Consider the following 15260-nt stretch of genomic DNA (forward strand, 5'->3'; position numbering starts at 1 on the left):
AAACATTATAGAAAAATAATGGTTATAGTATTAATTTGTTCTATCTTTTATAGGACAAGTAAAATATATGGTCATGACAATAAATGCCACACCTATAATTACGTCTCTGGGTAGGTGGATAGGAAAAGATATAACTAAAAATTGTCTTACTTATAGTCAATCTAAGGGTGTCTAATCAGGATACTGTACTTTCTGTTAAACAGGATGTTGTGAACCCGATAACATGAATGGTTTCTAAGGTGGGATATTTAATTACACAGGAAATATTTACAAGAGAAATATGCATCCCAGTATCTTCTCTTCCTTATTGAATGGGTCATGATCTAGGGGACCATACACTGGGCATTTTAATTTAACTCTTCATTTACCTTTTTGCTCAGGATGTCATTGAATGACATAATTTACATATCACCACTGACAGAAATGGTGTTTCAATCTCAGCTACTCTTCAAGCTATACTAACGGGATTTACTGAGCTGTGTTTGAGTCTAGTGTGGTGCTTGATGCCGTGAAACATAGTCCTCCTAAGGCTTATTTTTCTCTCTGTAGGAAAATGATCCAAGAACATGGTGACAAACTTTATATTTTTGAGCTAGTAATTCTGGCTGGGTCGGTATATTAAGAAGTCTAGTACAGTTTGCCTATGTTTACTGTCATAGTGCAAGGGACTTGTTCTGAATTTTGTAGACACCATTACTCAGATGAGGGTTTCCAGATTACTCCTCAGAACTGAGCATCCAGGGGTCAAAGAGGCCTGAGAGAAACAATTTAATTGAAAATTGGCAGTAAAAATATTGTCAGCCTGGAGAAGGAATTAGATCAATTAAATATGAGACGGCATTCATCATCCTGAGTCATTGTCAACCAGTTGAATTAATAGTATACATTCCTTTCCACACAATGCAGTAGTTTTACCTTTGAAATCATAACATGAAAGGTGCCTTGCTTGCTATAGTATCCTTAATTTTCGAAGTTTATTCGCAGTTTTTTTCTTAATTTTGGCCGAAGGTTGTACTGTAAGGTGACTCCCTACAAGTAACGCCCTTGTAAAATCCCCCTCTCCTGAGTAAAAGTGGAGCCTGTGACTTGCTTCTAACCAATAGAATGTGACCAAGGAGTTGGGATGTTACTTTCCTTGACTGAGTTACATCATACAAGATTCTATTTTAGTAGAATGGAGTGAGAGGTTCTCCTGATGGCACTGAAGAAATAAACAGCATTTTGTAAGGTATTTACTGAGAGGGGCTGCATGGCAAGGAACTGCATGCAGGTAGCCTCTAGGACCTGTGGGCAACCTTTAGCAGATAGCCAGTGAGAAGACGGGGCCCTCAGTCATACAGCCACAAAGGAATGAATTTTGCCAATAACCTTACTGAGCTTCTTCAGTTAAGCCACCAGATGAGAAGAAAGCCTGGATATTGCCTTTATTTATTGTCCTGAGATCCTGAGTAGAGGAACCTGCTAAGCAATGCTCAGACTCCTGACTTACAGAAACTGTGGGATAATAAATACGTATTGATTTAGCCATTAAATTCATGGCAGCTTGTTATGCAGCAGTAGACACATGAAATAGTGGCAAATAGTGAATGAGATACCTAACCTCAATTCAAAGGCATCTTTATGCAAAAATTGTGTTTTTTTTTTTGTTGTTGTTTTTTATTTATTTTAAGTTCCAGGATACATGTGCAGAACATGCAGGTTTGTACATAGGTATATGTGTGCCATGCTGGTTTGCTGCACCTATTGACCCGTCCTCTAAGTTCCCTCCCCTCATCCCCCACCCCCAACAGGTGTGTGTTGTTCCCCTCCCTGTGTCCATGTGTTCTCATTGTTCAACTCCAACTTCTGAGAACATTTGGTGTTTGGTTTTCTGTTCCTGTTTGCTGAGAATGATGGTTTCCAGCTTCATCCATGTCCCCACAAAGGACATGATCTCATTCCTTTCTATGGTAGTATTCCATGGTATATATGTACCACATTTTCTTTATCCAGTCTATCATTGATGGGCATTTGGGTTGGTTCCATGAGTTTGCTATTGTAGATAGTGCTACAATAAACATACGTGTTCATGTGTTTTTATAGTAGAATGATTTATATTCCTTTGGGTGTATAACCAGTAATGGGATTGCTGGGTCAAATGGTATTTCTGGCCCTAGATCCTTGAGGAATCGCCATACTGTCTTCCACAATGATTGAACTAATTTAAATTTCTGCCAACAGTGTAAAAGCGTTTCTATTTCTCCACAGCCTCACCAGCATCTATTGTTTCTTGACTTGTTAATAATTGCCATTCTAACTGGTGTGAGATGGTATCTCATTGTGGTTTTGATTTGCATTTTTCTAACAATCAATGATGTTGAGCTTTTTTGCATGTGCGTTGGCTGCGTAAGTGTCTTCTTTTGAGAAGTGTCTGTTCATATCCTTTGCCCACTTTTTGATGGGGTTGTTTTTTTCTCGTAAATTTGTTTAAGTTCCTTGTAGATTCTGGATATCAGACCTTTGTCAGATGGGTAGATTGCAAAAATTTTCTTCCATTCTGTAAGTTGCCTGTTCACTGTGATGATAGTTTATTTTGCTGTGCAGAAGCTCTTTAGTTTAATTAGATCCCATTTGTCAAAGTTGGCTTTTGTTGCAAATGATTTTGGCATTTTCATCATGAAGTCTTTTCCCATGCCTATGTCCTGAATGGTATTGCCTAGGTTTTCTTCTGGGGTTTTTATGATTTTGGGTTTTACATTTAAGTCTTTAATCCATTTGTATAAGGTGTAAGGAAAGGGTCTAGTTTCAGTTTTCTGCATATGGCTAGCCATTTTTCCCAGCACCATTTATTAAATAGGAGATCCTTTCCCCATTTCTTGTTTTTGTCAGGTTTGTTGACGATTAGATGGTTGTAGATGTGTAGTGTTAGTTCCGAGGCCTCTGTTCTGTTTTATTGGTCTGTATCTCTGTTTGGTACCAGTACCATGCTGTTTTGTTTACTGTAGCCTTATAGTATAGTTTGAAGTCAGGTAGCGTGATGCCTCCAGCTTTGTTCTTTTTGCTTAGGATTATCTTGGCTATACAGGGTTTTCTTTGATTCCATGTGAAATTTAAAGTAGTTTTCTCTAATTCTGTGAAGAATGTCAATGGTAGTTTCATGGGAATAGCATTGAATCTATAAACTACTTTGGGCAGTATGGCCATTTTCATGATATTAATTCTTTCTGTCTATGAGGATGGAATGTTTTTCTATTTGTTTGTGTCCTCTCTTATTTCCTTGAGGAGTGGTTTGTAGTTCTCCTTGAAGAGGTCCTTCACATCTCTTGTTAGCTGTATTCCTAGGTGTGTAGTGATTGTGAATGGGAGTTCATTGATGATTTGCCTCTCTGCTTGTCTATTGCTGGTGTAAAGGAACGCTTGTGATTTTTGCATATTGATTTTGTATCCTGAGATCTTGCTGAAGTTGCTTATCAGCTTAAGGAGTTTTTGGGTTGAGGTGATGAGGTTTTCTAAATATAAAATTATGTCATCTGCAAACAGAGACAATTTGACCCCCTCTATTCCTATTTGAATACCCTTTATTTATTTCTCTTGCCTGATTGCCCTGGCCAGAACTCCTAATACTAAGTTGAACAGAAGTGGTGAGAGAGGGCATCCTTGTCTTGTACCGGTTTTCAAAGGGAATACTTCCAATTTTTGTCCATTCAATACGATATTGGGTGTGGGTTTGTCATAAGTAGCTCTTTTTATTTTGAGATATGTTCCATCAATACCTAGCTTATTGAGAGTTTTTAAAATGCAGGGATGTTGAATTTTATCAAAGGCCTTTTCTGCATAGATTGAGATAATCATGTGGTTTTGTCTTTGGTTCTGTTTATATGATGGATTGCATTTATTGATTTTCATATGTTGAACCAACTTTGCATCCCAGGAATGAAGACTACTTTTTCATGGTGGAGAAGTTTTTTGCTGTGTGCTAGATTTGGTTTGCCAGTATTTTATTGACGATTTTTGTATTGATGTTCGTCAGGGATATGGGCCTAAAGTTTTCTTTTTTTGTTGTGTCTCTGCACAGTTTTGGTATCGGGATGATGCTGGCTTCATAAAATGAGTTAGGGAGGAGTCTTTTCTTCTCAATTGTTTGGAATAGTTTCAGAAGGAATGGTACCAGCTCCTCTTGTACCTCTGGTAGAATTCGACTGTGAATCCATCTGGTCCTGGGCTTTTTTTTTGGTTGGTAGACTATTACTGCCTCAATTTCAGAACTTGTTGTTGGTCTACTCAGGGATTCGGCTTCTTCCTGTTTTAGTCTTGGGAGGTGTATGTGTTGAGGAATTTATCAATTTCTTCTCGATTTTCTAGTTTATTTGCGTAGAGGTGTGCTCTGGTGTTCTCTGGTGGTAGTTTGCATTCTGTAGGCCCAGTGGTGATATCCCCTTTATCATTTTTTATTGTGTCTATTTGATTCTTCTCTCTTTTCTTTTAGTCTAGCTAGTGTTCTATCTATTTTGTTAATTTTTTCAAAAAACCAGCTCCTGGATTCATTGATTTTTTTGGAGGATTTTTCATGTCTCTATTTCCTTCAATTCTGCTCTGGTCTTAGTTACTTCTTGTCTTCTTTTAGCTTTTGGATTAGTTTGCTCTTGCCTCTCTAGCTCTTTTAATTTTGATGTTAGGGTGTCAATTTTAGATCTTTCTAGCTTTCTGATGTGGGTATTTAGTGCTATAAATTTCCCTCTTAACGTTGCTTTAGCTGTGTCCCAGAGATTGTGGTACATTTTATCTTTGTTGTCATTGGTTTCAAAGAACTTCTTGGTTTCTGCCTTAATTTCATTATTTACCCAGGACTCATTCAGGAGCAGGTTGGTCAGTTTCCATAAAATTATGTGGTTTTGAGTGAGTTTCTTAATCCTGAATTCTAATTTGATTGCACTGTGGTCTAAGGGACTTTTTCTGTCTCGTTGATCTATCTAATACTGACAGTGGGGTGTTAAAGTCTTCCACTATGATTGTGTGGGTTGAAGTCTCTTTGTTGGTCTCTAAGAACTTGCTTTATGAATCTGGGTCCTCCTGTGTTGGGTACATATATATTTAGGATAGTTAGCTCCTCTCGTTGCATTGATCCCTTTACCATTATGTAATGCCCTTCTTTGCCTTTTTTTGTTCTTTGTTGGTTTAAAGTCTGTTTCAACAGAGATTTGGATTGTAAGCCCTGCTTTTTTTTTTTTTTTTTTTTTTTTTTTTTTTTTTTTTTTTTTGCTTTCCATTTGCTTGGTAAATATTCCTCCATCTCTTTATTTTGAGCCTATGTGTGTCTTTGCATGTGAAATGAGCCTCCTGAATATAGCACACTGATGAGTATCGACTCTATCCAATTTGCCAGTCTGTGCCTTTTAATTGGTGCGTTTGTCCCACTTACATTTAAGGTTAGTATTGTTATGTGTGAATTTGATCCTGTCATCATGATGCTATCTGGTTATTTTACACACTAGTTGATGCAGTTTCTTCATAGTGTCATTGGTCTTTATATATTGTTATGTTTTTGCAATGGCTGGTACCTATTTTTCCTTTCCATATTTAGTGCTTCTTTCAGAAGCTCTTGCAAGGCAGGCCTGGTGGTAATGAAATCCCTCAGCATTTGCTTGTCTGGAAAGGATTTTATTTCGTTTCCCTTATGAAGCTTAGTTTGGCTGGATATTAATTCTGAGTTGAAAATTCTTTTAAGACTGTTGAATATTGGCCTCCAATCTCTTCTGGCTTGTAGATTTTCTGCTGAGAGGTCTGCCATTAGTCTGATGAGCTTCCCTTTGTAGGTGACCTGACCTTTCTCTCTGGCTGCCGTTAACATTTTTTTCCTTCATTTCGACCTTGGAGAATCTGATGAGTATGTGTCTTGGTGTTGATCTTCTCATGGCGTATCTTAGTGCTGTTCTCTGTGTTTCCTGAATTTGCATATTGACCGGTCTTGCTAGATTGGGGAAGTTCTCCCAGATAATCCTGAAGTGTGTTTTCCAGCTTGTTTCCATTCTCCCTGTCTCCTACTGGTAATCCAGTCAGTTGTAGGATTGGTCTTTTTATGAAGTCCCGTATTTCTTGGAGGCTTTCTTCATTCCTTTTCATTCTTTTTTCTCTAATCTTGTCTGCATGCCTTATTTAAGCAAGGTGGTCTTCAAACTCTGACATCCTTTCTTCTGCTTGGTTAATTTGGCTATTGATACTTGAGTATGCTTCATGAAGTTCTCATGCTATGCTGTGGTTTTCAGCTCCATTAGGTCATTTATGTTCCTCTATAAACTGGTTATTCTAGTTAGTAGCTCCTCTAACCATTTATCAAGGTTCTTATCTTCTTCGCATTGGGTTAGAATATGTTTCTTTAGCTCAGTGAAGTTTTTTATTACCCATCTTCTGAAGCCTACTTCTGTCAATTCATCCATTTCATCCTCCGTCCAGTTCTGTGCCCTTGCTGGAGAGGTGTTGTGATCATCTGGAGGAGAAGAGGCACTCTGGCCTTTTGGGTTTTCAGCCTTTTGTCACTGAACCTTTCTCATCTTCGTGAGTTTGTCTAGTTTCAATCTTTGAGGCTGTTGACCCTTAGATGGGTTTTTTGTGGGGACATTTTCTTTGTTGTTGATGCTGTTGTTGTTATTTTCTGTTTGTTGATTTTTCTTTCAATGGTCAGCTCCCTCTTCTGTGGGGCTGCTGCGATTTGCTGGGGGCTCATTTTATTCCCTGTTCATCTGGTTTGCTCCCACACCTGGAGATGTCACTCAAGGAGGCTGGAGAACAGCAAAGATGGGTACTGCTCCTTCTTCTGGGATCTCTGACCTTGAAGGGCACCTACCTGATGCCAGCAGTATCGTTCCTGTATAGGGTGTCTCACATCCCCTTTTGGAGGGTCTCACCTAGTTGGGTGGCACAGGGAACAGGATGTGTTTAACAAAGCTCTTTGACTGTTCCTTTGTGGAGGAGGTACGCTTCACTGTGGGGAAACTCATTCGTCTGGGCTGCCCCCATTCCTCAGAAGTACCAGGAGGAAAGGCTAAGTCTGCTGGTCCGCAGAGACTATGTCCACCCCTACCCCTAGGGGCTCAGGCTCAGGGAGACTGGGTTCTGTCCCTGAGCCTCTGGCTGGAGTTGTTGGAAACCCCACCCGGTGAGGAAGGATGGGTCAGAGTCAGGCCTGAAGAGGTGCCCTGGCCACAGTCTGCCACAGCCAGTGTGTTGGGCTGTGGGGGACACCTCTTGGGACAAGTTGTCCAGCCTCCCTGGCTCCAGCAGGGGAGAAGTGTGGCCTAGCGCTATAGAGATAGATGCTTCCCCCACCTAGGGAGCTTGGAGTGTTAGGCAGTTATGAGTCCCAGTGCTGGCTGCTGCCCCTCCCCGAAGGAGCTCAAAAGGCTTAGACAGCAGGCAGTCACAGCTGTGGCGCTGGCCGCCTCTCCCCCTGGGAGTTCGGCAGACTTAAGCAGATTTTAGCTGAGAGGTTGATGAGAATCTGCATTGCTCCAGGGTTGGACCCTAGGCTCTGGTGACATGGGTTCACGAGTGGGATTTTCCAATCCGTGGGTTGCAGAGTTCTGTGGAATATGTGTGATTTCCCTAGCTGGATAGCAGGCTCACTCACTGCTTCCCTTGGCTGGGGATGAGGGCTCCGTGCCCATGTGGCTCTCAGGTGGGGCGCCACACCACACTGCTCCTCCTTCCTCTCTGTGGATCAGGCCAGCTGCCTAGTTCGTTCTGATAAGAGAACCTGGATACAAACTAAATACGGTTCTTTTGATGGGAGCCTCTGATCGCCACAGTTTCTAGTTGGCCATCTTGACCCCATCCCCTCAAAATTGTTTTTATTGGATTAAAAAATTTTATTTTATACCGACATTATTGTGGTATAATGTATGTGTAACAAAATATATCCATTTCAAATGTACAGGGTAGTGGGTTTTGACAAATGTATAGACTTCTGTAACTTCTAACCCAGTCAAGATCTAGAATATTTACAGCACTCTAGAAACTTCCCTCAATCCCTCATACAGTCAGTCTCCTCCTATCCTGCCCCAGGTAACTACTGCTCTGATTACTATTTCTATTAATTTTGAAGTTCTAGAAGTTAAAATTAATGGAATTACCCAGTATGTTCTCTCTTGTGCCCCTCTTCTTTTCCTCAGCATTATCTGTTTTGCTTCAGGTTTTAAAATTGCTATTTAAATAATCAAAAACTACAATTTCATCATTCTCTTCTCTCCCAAATGTTCTATTTATTTCCCCTCATTCATAATATATAAATCAGAAATAAACGTAGTATTCCTATTTTAAGAGCTTTTATAATATAAACTAATGTGGAAGAACAATCATTAAATCAGATATCTAGATAGATGGACACACACACACACACACACACACACACAAATGGAATTGTCCAAATGATCGAGAATTGTTTGCTTTTTATAAAAACAAGTCTCAAGATGATTGACTTCTGTTTGGAAAGAAAAGCAGTATATATTTTTAATATTCTTAAGAAAATCAGGTCCATGAGCAGTCTCAGTGTAAAGGAAACTTGGGACCAGCTTGTTGAGGACCCTAAAGACTCAGTAGAAGAATTTAAAATGTGTCTGAGAGTAAATAGAGAATTTTAAAGTTTTAAAGGGCTTTGCTGGTCAGCATCATGTCAGAAAAGACAACAGCAACAGCACAAGTGGGGAGGCTCTCGCCATTCCATTCTATACACATAGTATATTCAGGACATTGGGCCAACTGCTGAGGCTCAAAAAGGTATGATGCACAGTCTCTGCCTTCATGTAGCCTAGAATTTAGTAGATGGATAGTTCTATGCATTGAATAATAATATAAAATATGATCCAGTTACTAAAAGAGTCCACTTAATGTTCAGTAAAAGGTCAGACAGCAGGAAAATAATTCAGACAAAGCACATGAGAAAGGTGTTTATAGAATAAGGGACTTCTTAAGACCAAGGAAAAAGGATAGCTATAACTAAGAGGAATGGAGAGATCATTCTAGGCTGAGCATCATCTAACCCAAAGGTGGAGCTTTATATGATGTATACAGGACATAAAGGGTAGATGAACTTAACTGAAATTGAGAGCTGGTAGAGAGAAGAGTAAGAATCTAATTTCCATAAGGGCAGAGATTTGGTTTATTTTGCTGCCTCTTCTATTCTCAGTACCAAGAACAGTAGCTGGCATCAACGAATCATTGGTAAATGAGTAAATGAATGAAAACATGGAGGAATAAAGGTGGGAAATGTATAGAGTAGATAAAAGAAAACCTTGGCAGTCTTACTTATATAAACGTATCAGTCAAGATTCTTCATTTCCAACAACAGGGACTGACTCTGGCTAATATGCCCGTCCATTGGGTTGCTCACAGGATTATTGTGAATGTTAGGAATCAGACAGGAAGTTAAGCTTCCAAGAACAGAACCACATTGCAGAGCTAGTCTTATGAAGAAACTTCTGCCTCTTCTGTGACCTTACTGAACCTAAAAGCCACTGCTTTTGCCCACCCTCTGTTCCATTTCTGCACCAGAAACTTCACTTTACAACTCTGGGAAACCAGCATTACTGTTGCTATCACCAAAAACTGAATGTCTCAATCATGAGAAAGAAATGGAAGCTTTACACAGAGCATGTTCACTCCCAAATCAAACTGTTATGTAAGTGTATCAGATTACACTTAGCAGCAGCTTATCCAGCTGCTTCCTACCTGCAAAGAGGCTGGAACTTTTAGGTCTGACTGCTATGTCAGGGAGGCAGAACACACGATGTAGAGTTTTTCCAAAAATAGGAAGTCCATTCAACGTATTAAGGGCAGCTATGAATATAACAGATGTTTGCTGTTCAGTGGATTGGTAGGCAGCAGGGAAATCAAAGCACAAACTAAATGTCTATCATGTTGGTTTAGCAAGGTGAATCTGACAATATCATGATGGACATACATGTGCATTTAGATACAGGAACTCAGCTGAGAAGCCCCATTGGATGACTATTTGATTATCTCAGGCATCAGGTAAACTGGACTTGCCATAGGGTGGTAGCTATGGAAGTTTTAAGGGTATGATGAGATAAGGAGATATAGATGACTTTATAATAAAGGGTGAGAAAAAGAAAGAGAGGAGTCAGTAATGATACCATGGTGTTTAGATTCAGAGAATGATCTTGCTATAATTGAAACAAGAATGTCAAAGAAAGAAGAGTTTAAGGTAGGACATATCTCATTTGGGGTGATATAATCTCTTTCCTCTATGGTTAGTATGAGAGCAGGAACTGTGTTTTTCATCTTTGAATCTCAGGAATCTAGTATTGAGGTGGCAGGTGGTAGTTGCTCAATGAACAATTGTTAAATAAGGGTGTTGAATGGTAATACATGAAGAAACTGGAGACCAGGGAGAGGAAAGGACTGGAAAAAACAATCTGTGAATCATTCACATGGGTAGATAAAGCCTAGAAACTCTGGGTAATCTCTTGGGGGAGAAAAGCAAATGACTAAGGGATGAACCTTAGGAGAGATACACAGTTAGAAATAGAAGCAAGAAAAGAAGCCAACAGAGCAGACTCATAAAGAGGAGATCAAAGAAGCAGGGGGAGAGCCTAGAGTGAGTGATTGCATGCGGTCTTTTGTACTTAAGATACCACTTTTCAGGGGGATGAAAATAGGTAGCATTTGCTCATGCTGCTGCAAATCAGAGAAGAAGATCTGAGAAGTACGTTCAGTGGCTCTAAGTTATTTTCTTAAAATTTTAACTTAATGCCTACGAACGTCATTGAAAGTACATCAAACTGGAAAAAAATTCTAATGGTGAAACACACACGTATACACGCATACACAAGAGCAAGGTAGAACAGAACTTACATTTCAGAAATTCTATTGTTTTTTCTTTTGCATGGAGTTCTCATCCCCTCACTATTAGCATTGGAAGCCTTTTCTTCAAGACTCAGATTAAATATCCCACCTCCCCGAGGTAGTTTTCCCTATCACTTCAACAGAATGATCCTAATCTAGAACTGTGCTTGATATGTAGAAAGTGCTTTTTAAAAATTTCCATAGATTTCACAACAAAATATGTGATTTTTAATCTGTCTTTACTAGGTGGCACCCCTACTTCAGGTGGCCAAAACAGAGGACAGGCAATTGTACTATTGTTTGTCAGTAGGAGAACCAGAGAATAAAAGTGCTACTGCTTTTATTTGATTCAGATGTGAGATAAGAAAGATTTGAAAACATGCAATCACAATGGGCTTTCTGTCCCTCACGTAGACCAGCCAAAGACTCCACCACCTAGGGAGTAACAGGAGTGATGGAAGGAAGCAATGACTTACATCATCTTATTTCTACAATCCCAGATGTATTTGAAGAAATCAATAAGAAGAGGGAGAAAGGTCTCCTTGCTCCTACAGAAATATATTGAGATATGATGTAGGAACAACAGAACAGAGATGGCTATGGGGTCTGCTAGGGCAAAGTGAGTACCTGCTGACAACTTCAGGCCTCCTGGGGCCCCGGAAGGATGTGGGAGAAAGCAGTCAGCCTTCCCTGCACTCATGAGAAACTAGCTGAGACAGAGGTAGTGAGAAAGCACGTTTGAGCCAGTTCGCGTGCACCTGTGGGGGTGCACCTATGGATGGGCAGAGGGTCTCTGCTGAGCAAGAGCAGCACAGAGCAAAAGAAGCCCAGTTGGCGACTGCTTTAGAATGTGGCAATATGCCAATCAATTGCTCGTGTGCATGGAGACACACCTAAGGATCAGACCGGAGCAGGAGACCAGCACAGGGCTGAGGTAGATCGAGGCTGGAGAAGTTACCCATAATCTGTGTTTACGTGGGTCATCGGAGCATAGCCTTCCTTCCAAGGGACAGGGAAGCGGTTATGGAACCCTGAATATTGATGAATTTTAAAACCAGAATGAGCAAAAAGACACTGAGTTTTATAAACGTGTTTGGAAGGGACTAGATTAAGTTTTCTGTATCAGAGAGAAGATGGGCTGAAGCTCTGGGAAGGTAAACTTGTATTTTGCAAATATTAGTTTATTGATTGATTGTGTGACTAGAAAATTCACACCCATCAAGGGCTGATTAGTCCCATCAGCACAGAATTTCCTAGATTACACTTTATCTCTGGTATTTACATGAAATCATGCCAGCAGTTTCTGACTTAATTATCCAGATTGTCACAAGAGGGCATATCATTCATCTGGACAGAATAGAGGTCAGTGAGCATTAGACTAACCCAAATAATGAAGATAAGTGCTCATAGAAGGGACAAAGTCACCAAGGTTAGGTGAGGAGCTTAGGAACATCATTAGGAGATGCAGGGGCTCCTTGGCAACCAGTTGTAACTAAAGCAAGTAGTGTCCGAGTACTTGGCCAAGGGCTGAGAGTCAGACAGGTGGAATTCTGCATTAGGAGAGGCTCCTAAAAGCCAATTGTCAAAATTTCCTTGGATAAGTAGGCATTTTCTACATCATGAACCTCTAATCTGGATCATGTATTGAGATCTGTATTCCAGGGGAAGGACTTTGTACCTTGGGTGAACCTTCTAGAGAAAGTCAGTTTTAAGGGTACTAGGAAGTACAATAGACATAGATGGTTAGGGAATTTGTCAGGGTGTGTCTGCTAACTGCCACACAAGAAGTAATGAGCAAATCTAGCTTAAGGTTGAGTCATGGCCCCCTACTTTATTTCTCCTGGATAAGTATAAGATTAGCCTTACAGTCTGAGGTATAGGTGAGCCTGTACCTGATGAATAAGTGACCCCAGTTCTATGAGGGTCATGACCAATTTTTTATCATTAACCACCCTTGTTTCCATCCTAGCCCCTTGAATGCCATGAATCTTTGGCAATGCGCTTCCAACATCGAACCACCCTTTATGTTTTGTCCTGAATCTTCATCAGCCACACTTCGTCACAGCTCACATTCTGCCACCTCATCCTCCTGAGGTCCGAGGTTCTGTTCCCTTTCATGGTGGCTTCCCAGAGGGAGTCATAGAGCTCTAGAGCTGCTGATAGTGTAGTATTGCATGATCATACTACTGAAGGAAATTTTTGGACTGATCTATATGCTGATATGTGTTTGAGAAAATTATAGGAATCTTAATGTTGTCTTTAAATTACCTTCAGAAGAAACCCCAACACAAAATGTACCCTCCCAGATGTCCATCAGCTTTTCAGTCTTGTCTTCTGTTCTGTCAAGTCTGCATCTATCGTCAAGACCCAGGAACCTCCACCTGCTCTTACTCAACACCAAAGTCCTCTAAACAAACAAGGAAGAAGGTCCTAAAGTTTCATTTATGGGATAAAGAAAAACAATCTTCCTATTCTAGGTTATTTTGCTAGCACCACTGAGTGATAATGGCTTAAAAAATTGTTTCTTGGCTGTCAATTACAAATGAAGCTTAGTGAGAGCTTTTGTTTAAAAGTTGTACATTCCAACGTTAATATGGCCCTTCCTAGAAAAGCAGCTGCCTTTTATGGATTTTAAAAAGCAACTTAGTTTTATCAAAGGTTCCTCTTTCATGTTCTTTGATTGCTAAGCTATATAAGTTAACCAAAGATAACTAAGCATTAACCCGTGTTGCCTTTTGTTTTTTATCTTCTTTTGAAATCCCATGAGTTTAGCTAAGTACATTAAATGGAGCATAAATCTTTATGTTGTTTTCATTAAGTCACATATTTGGAATATATATCCAAGACTATTTGATCAATTGTAAAATATTAGCTGCCGCACTGAAGATTTGTGACACGAATTTTAACAAGTGAACAAACATTTCAGAAGCACAGTGAAAATCACTGGCTGGGCAGCATGGATAAATTACAACACTTGAGTTTTAGAATGTTTAGAGAATTTTACTCCATAGTATTTGCAGATATACATCGTGATCATAATGCTAAACATGACAAATTTGAAAATAATTTAAAGATTTTGCAGTATTTTCCATTTTTCAACTTTTTCATTTTTATATTCTTATGATACTTGCCTCTCAAAATAAGTAAAAATTCCTCAGATAACTATTAAAAGTTCTAGATTATATTGCCCCAACAAACATGTATTTTAGGTTTATATACTCTACTTCTTATACTATAAATGTAAACCTTAACTATTCCTTCTGTTCCAGTCCCACTTTGTTGTTCCCTGCCTCTGAGCCCTTGTTAATGCTATTCCCTTTGCTAGAAGTTTCTATCCTTATCTCTCTTCCTACCAGAATCTCATTCATTCACTCATTTACTCATTTATAATTATTAAACTCCTATATGCTAGACACTATCTTTTAGGGCATAGTTTGAATGTCATTTAATCTATAAAACATTTTATAATTTAATCTCTCTTTTATAACTCATCTCTTTAATTGTAGTAGCATTTCACTTATATTTCTCTTTTGGTGTATCAAATACAATCTCATGTTATGGTCATTCTTATGGTTGCTTATTTTCATTTCCCCGCAATTCTAGAAATTCGAATTACTGTGAACAGAGACTTTGCTTTATTGATCATTGTAACTAAATTAGCATCTATCACTATGCCTACATATAATAGCTGCTCTATAAACATTTGTTCAATATGAAGTACTCCAGCTATCAAGTCAGATATTAAGGATGTCAATCCAACCCATTTCAAACATTTAATATTTAAATTGGTCTCAACATTACACAGTGCTACTAGAAGTTCTACCAACTCACTTTGCATTAGGCTTTCATAGCTAATTTTCTTAACAAGTGGCCAGTATATTCTATTAATGTAAAGATACTCCTGAAAAGAGAAGCATTACCAATGGAAGTGTTCATTTGATTTTTGTAAAAATAAGTCAAGGTCTTCTATTAAATTATCTAGAGTAAATGAGCCACAGGACTACTAAAGTTAAAATCGTCCAATGCAACTGAGAACTACTGTTATAATGTTTTTATATTCAGATTTATTTCAAGGAAGCTACTTTGCAAGAAACTTACCCTAAGAAAATCTTAATATCTTCCATGATTTCAGTTCCAGGCATCTGATGTTTAACTGTTGTTTCTCTTCTTATACAGATGCCAAAGCACATGAAAGCAACTTGTCTAACAAGTTATCAGTTAATTATTTTAGAGAGAGAGTGACTTTAGCCATTGCAGCTCAGCCTCTGACTGCATGGAACTCCAATAACTTACATAAGTCCTTGATCCTAAACTCATAGAAATAATTTTTTTGGAAGGTTGAAATTCCAATGGAGGAAAATCAACAACACGATAGAAAACTTCAGGGATTTTAGAGTAACTTAATGAATAACTCCTGAGCACCT

General features: G+C 39.1%; 1 long non-coding RNA gene across 3 annotated transcripts in view; it reads left to right on the top strand.

The window, feature by feature from the left end:
* LOC123575251 (uncharacterized) overlaps window positions 1–15260 on the top strand; it is a 263315-nt gene that overhangs the window by 198542 nt on the left and 49513 nt on the right. The window lies entirely within an intron of this gene.

This window comes from Macaca fascicularis, chromosome 8 (assembly GCF_037993035.2).
Source record: "Macaca fascicularis isolate 582-1 chromosome 8, T2T-MFA8v1.1".
Lineage (NCBI taxonomy): Eukaryota > Metazoa > Chordata > Mammalia > Primates > Cercopithecidae > Macaca > Macaca fascicularis.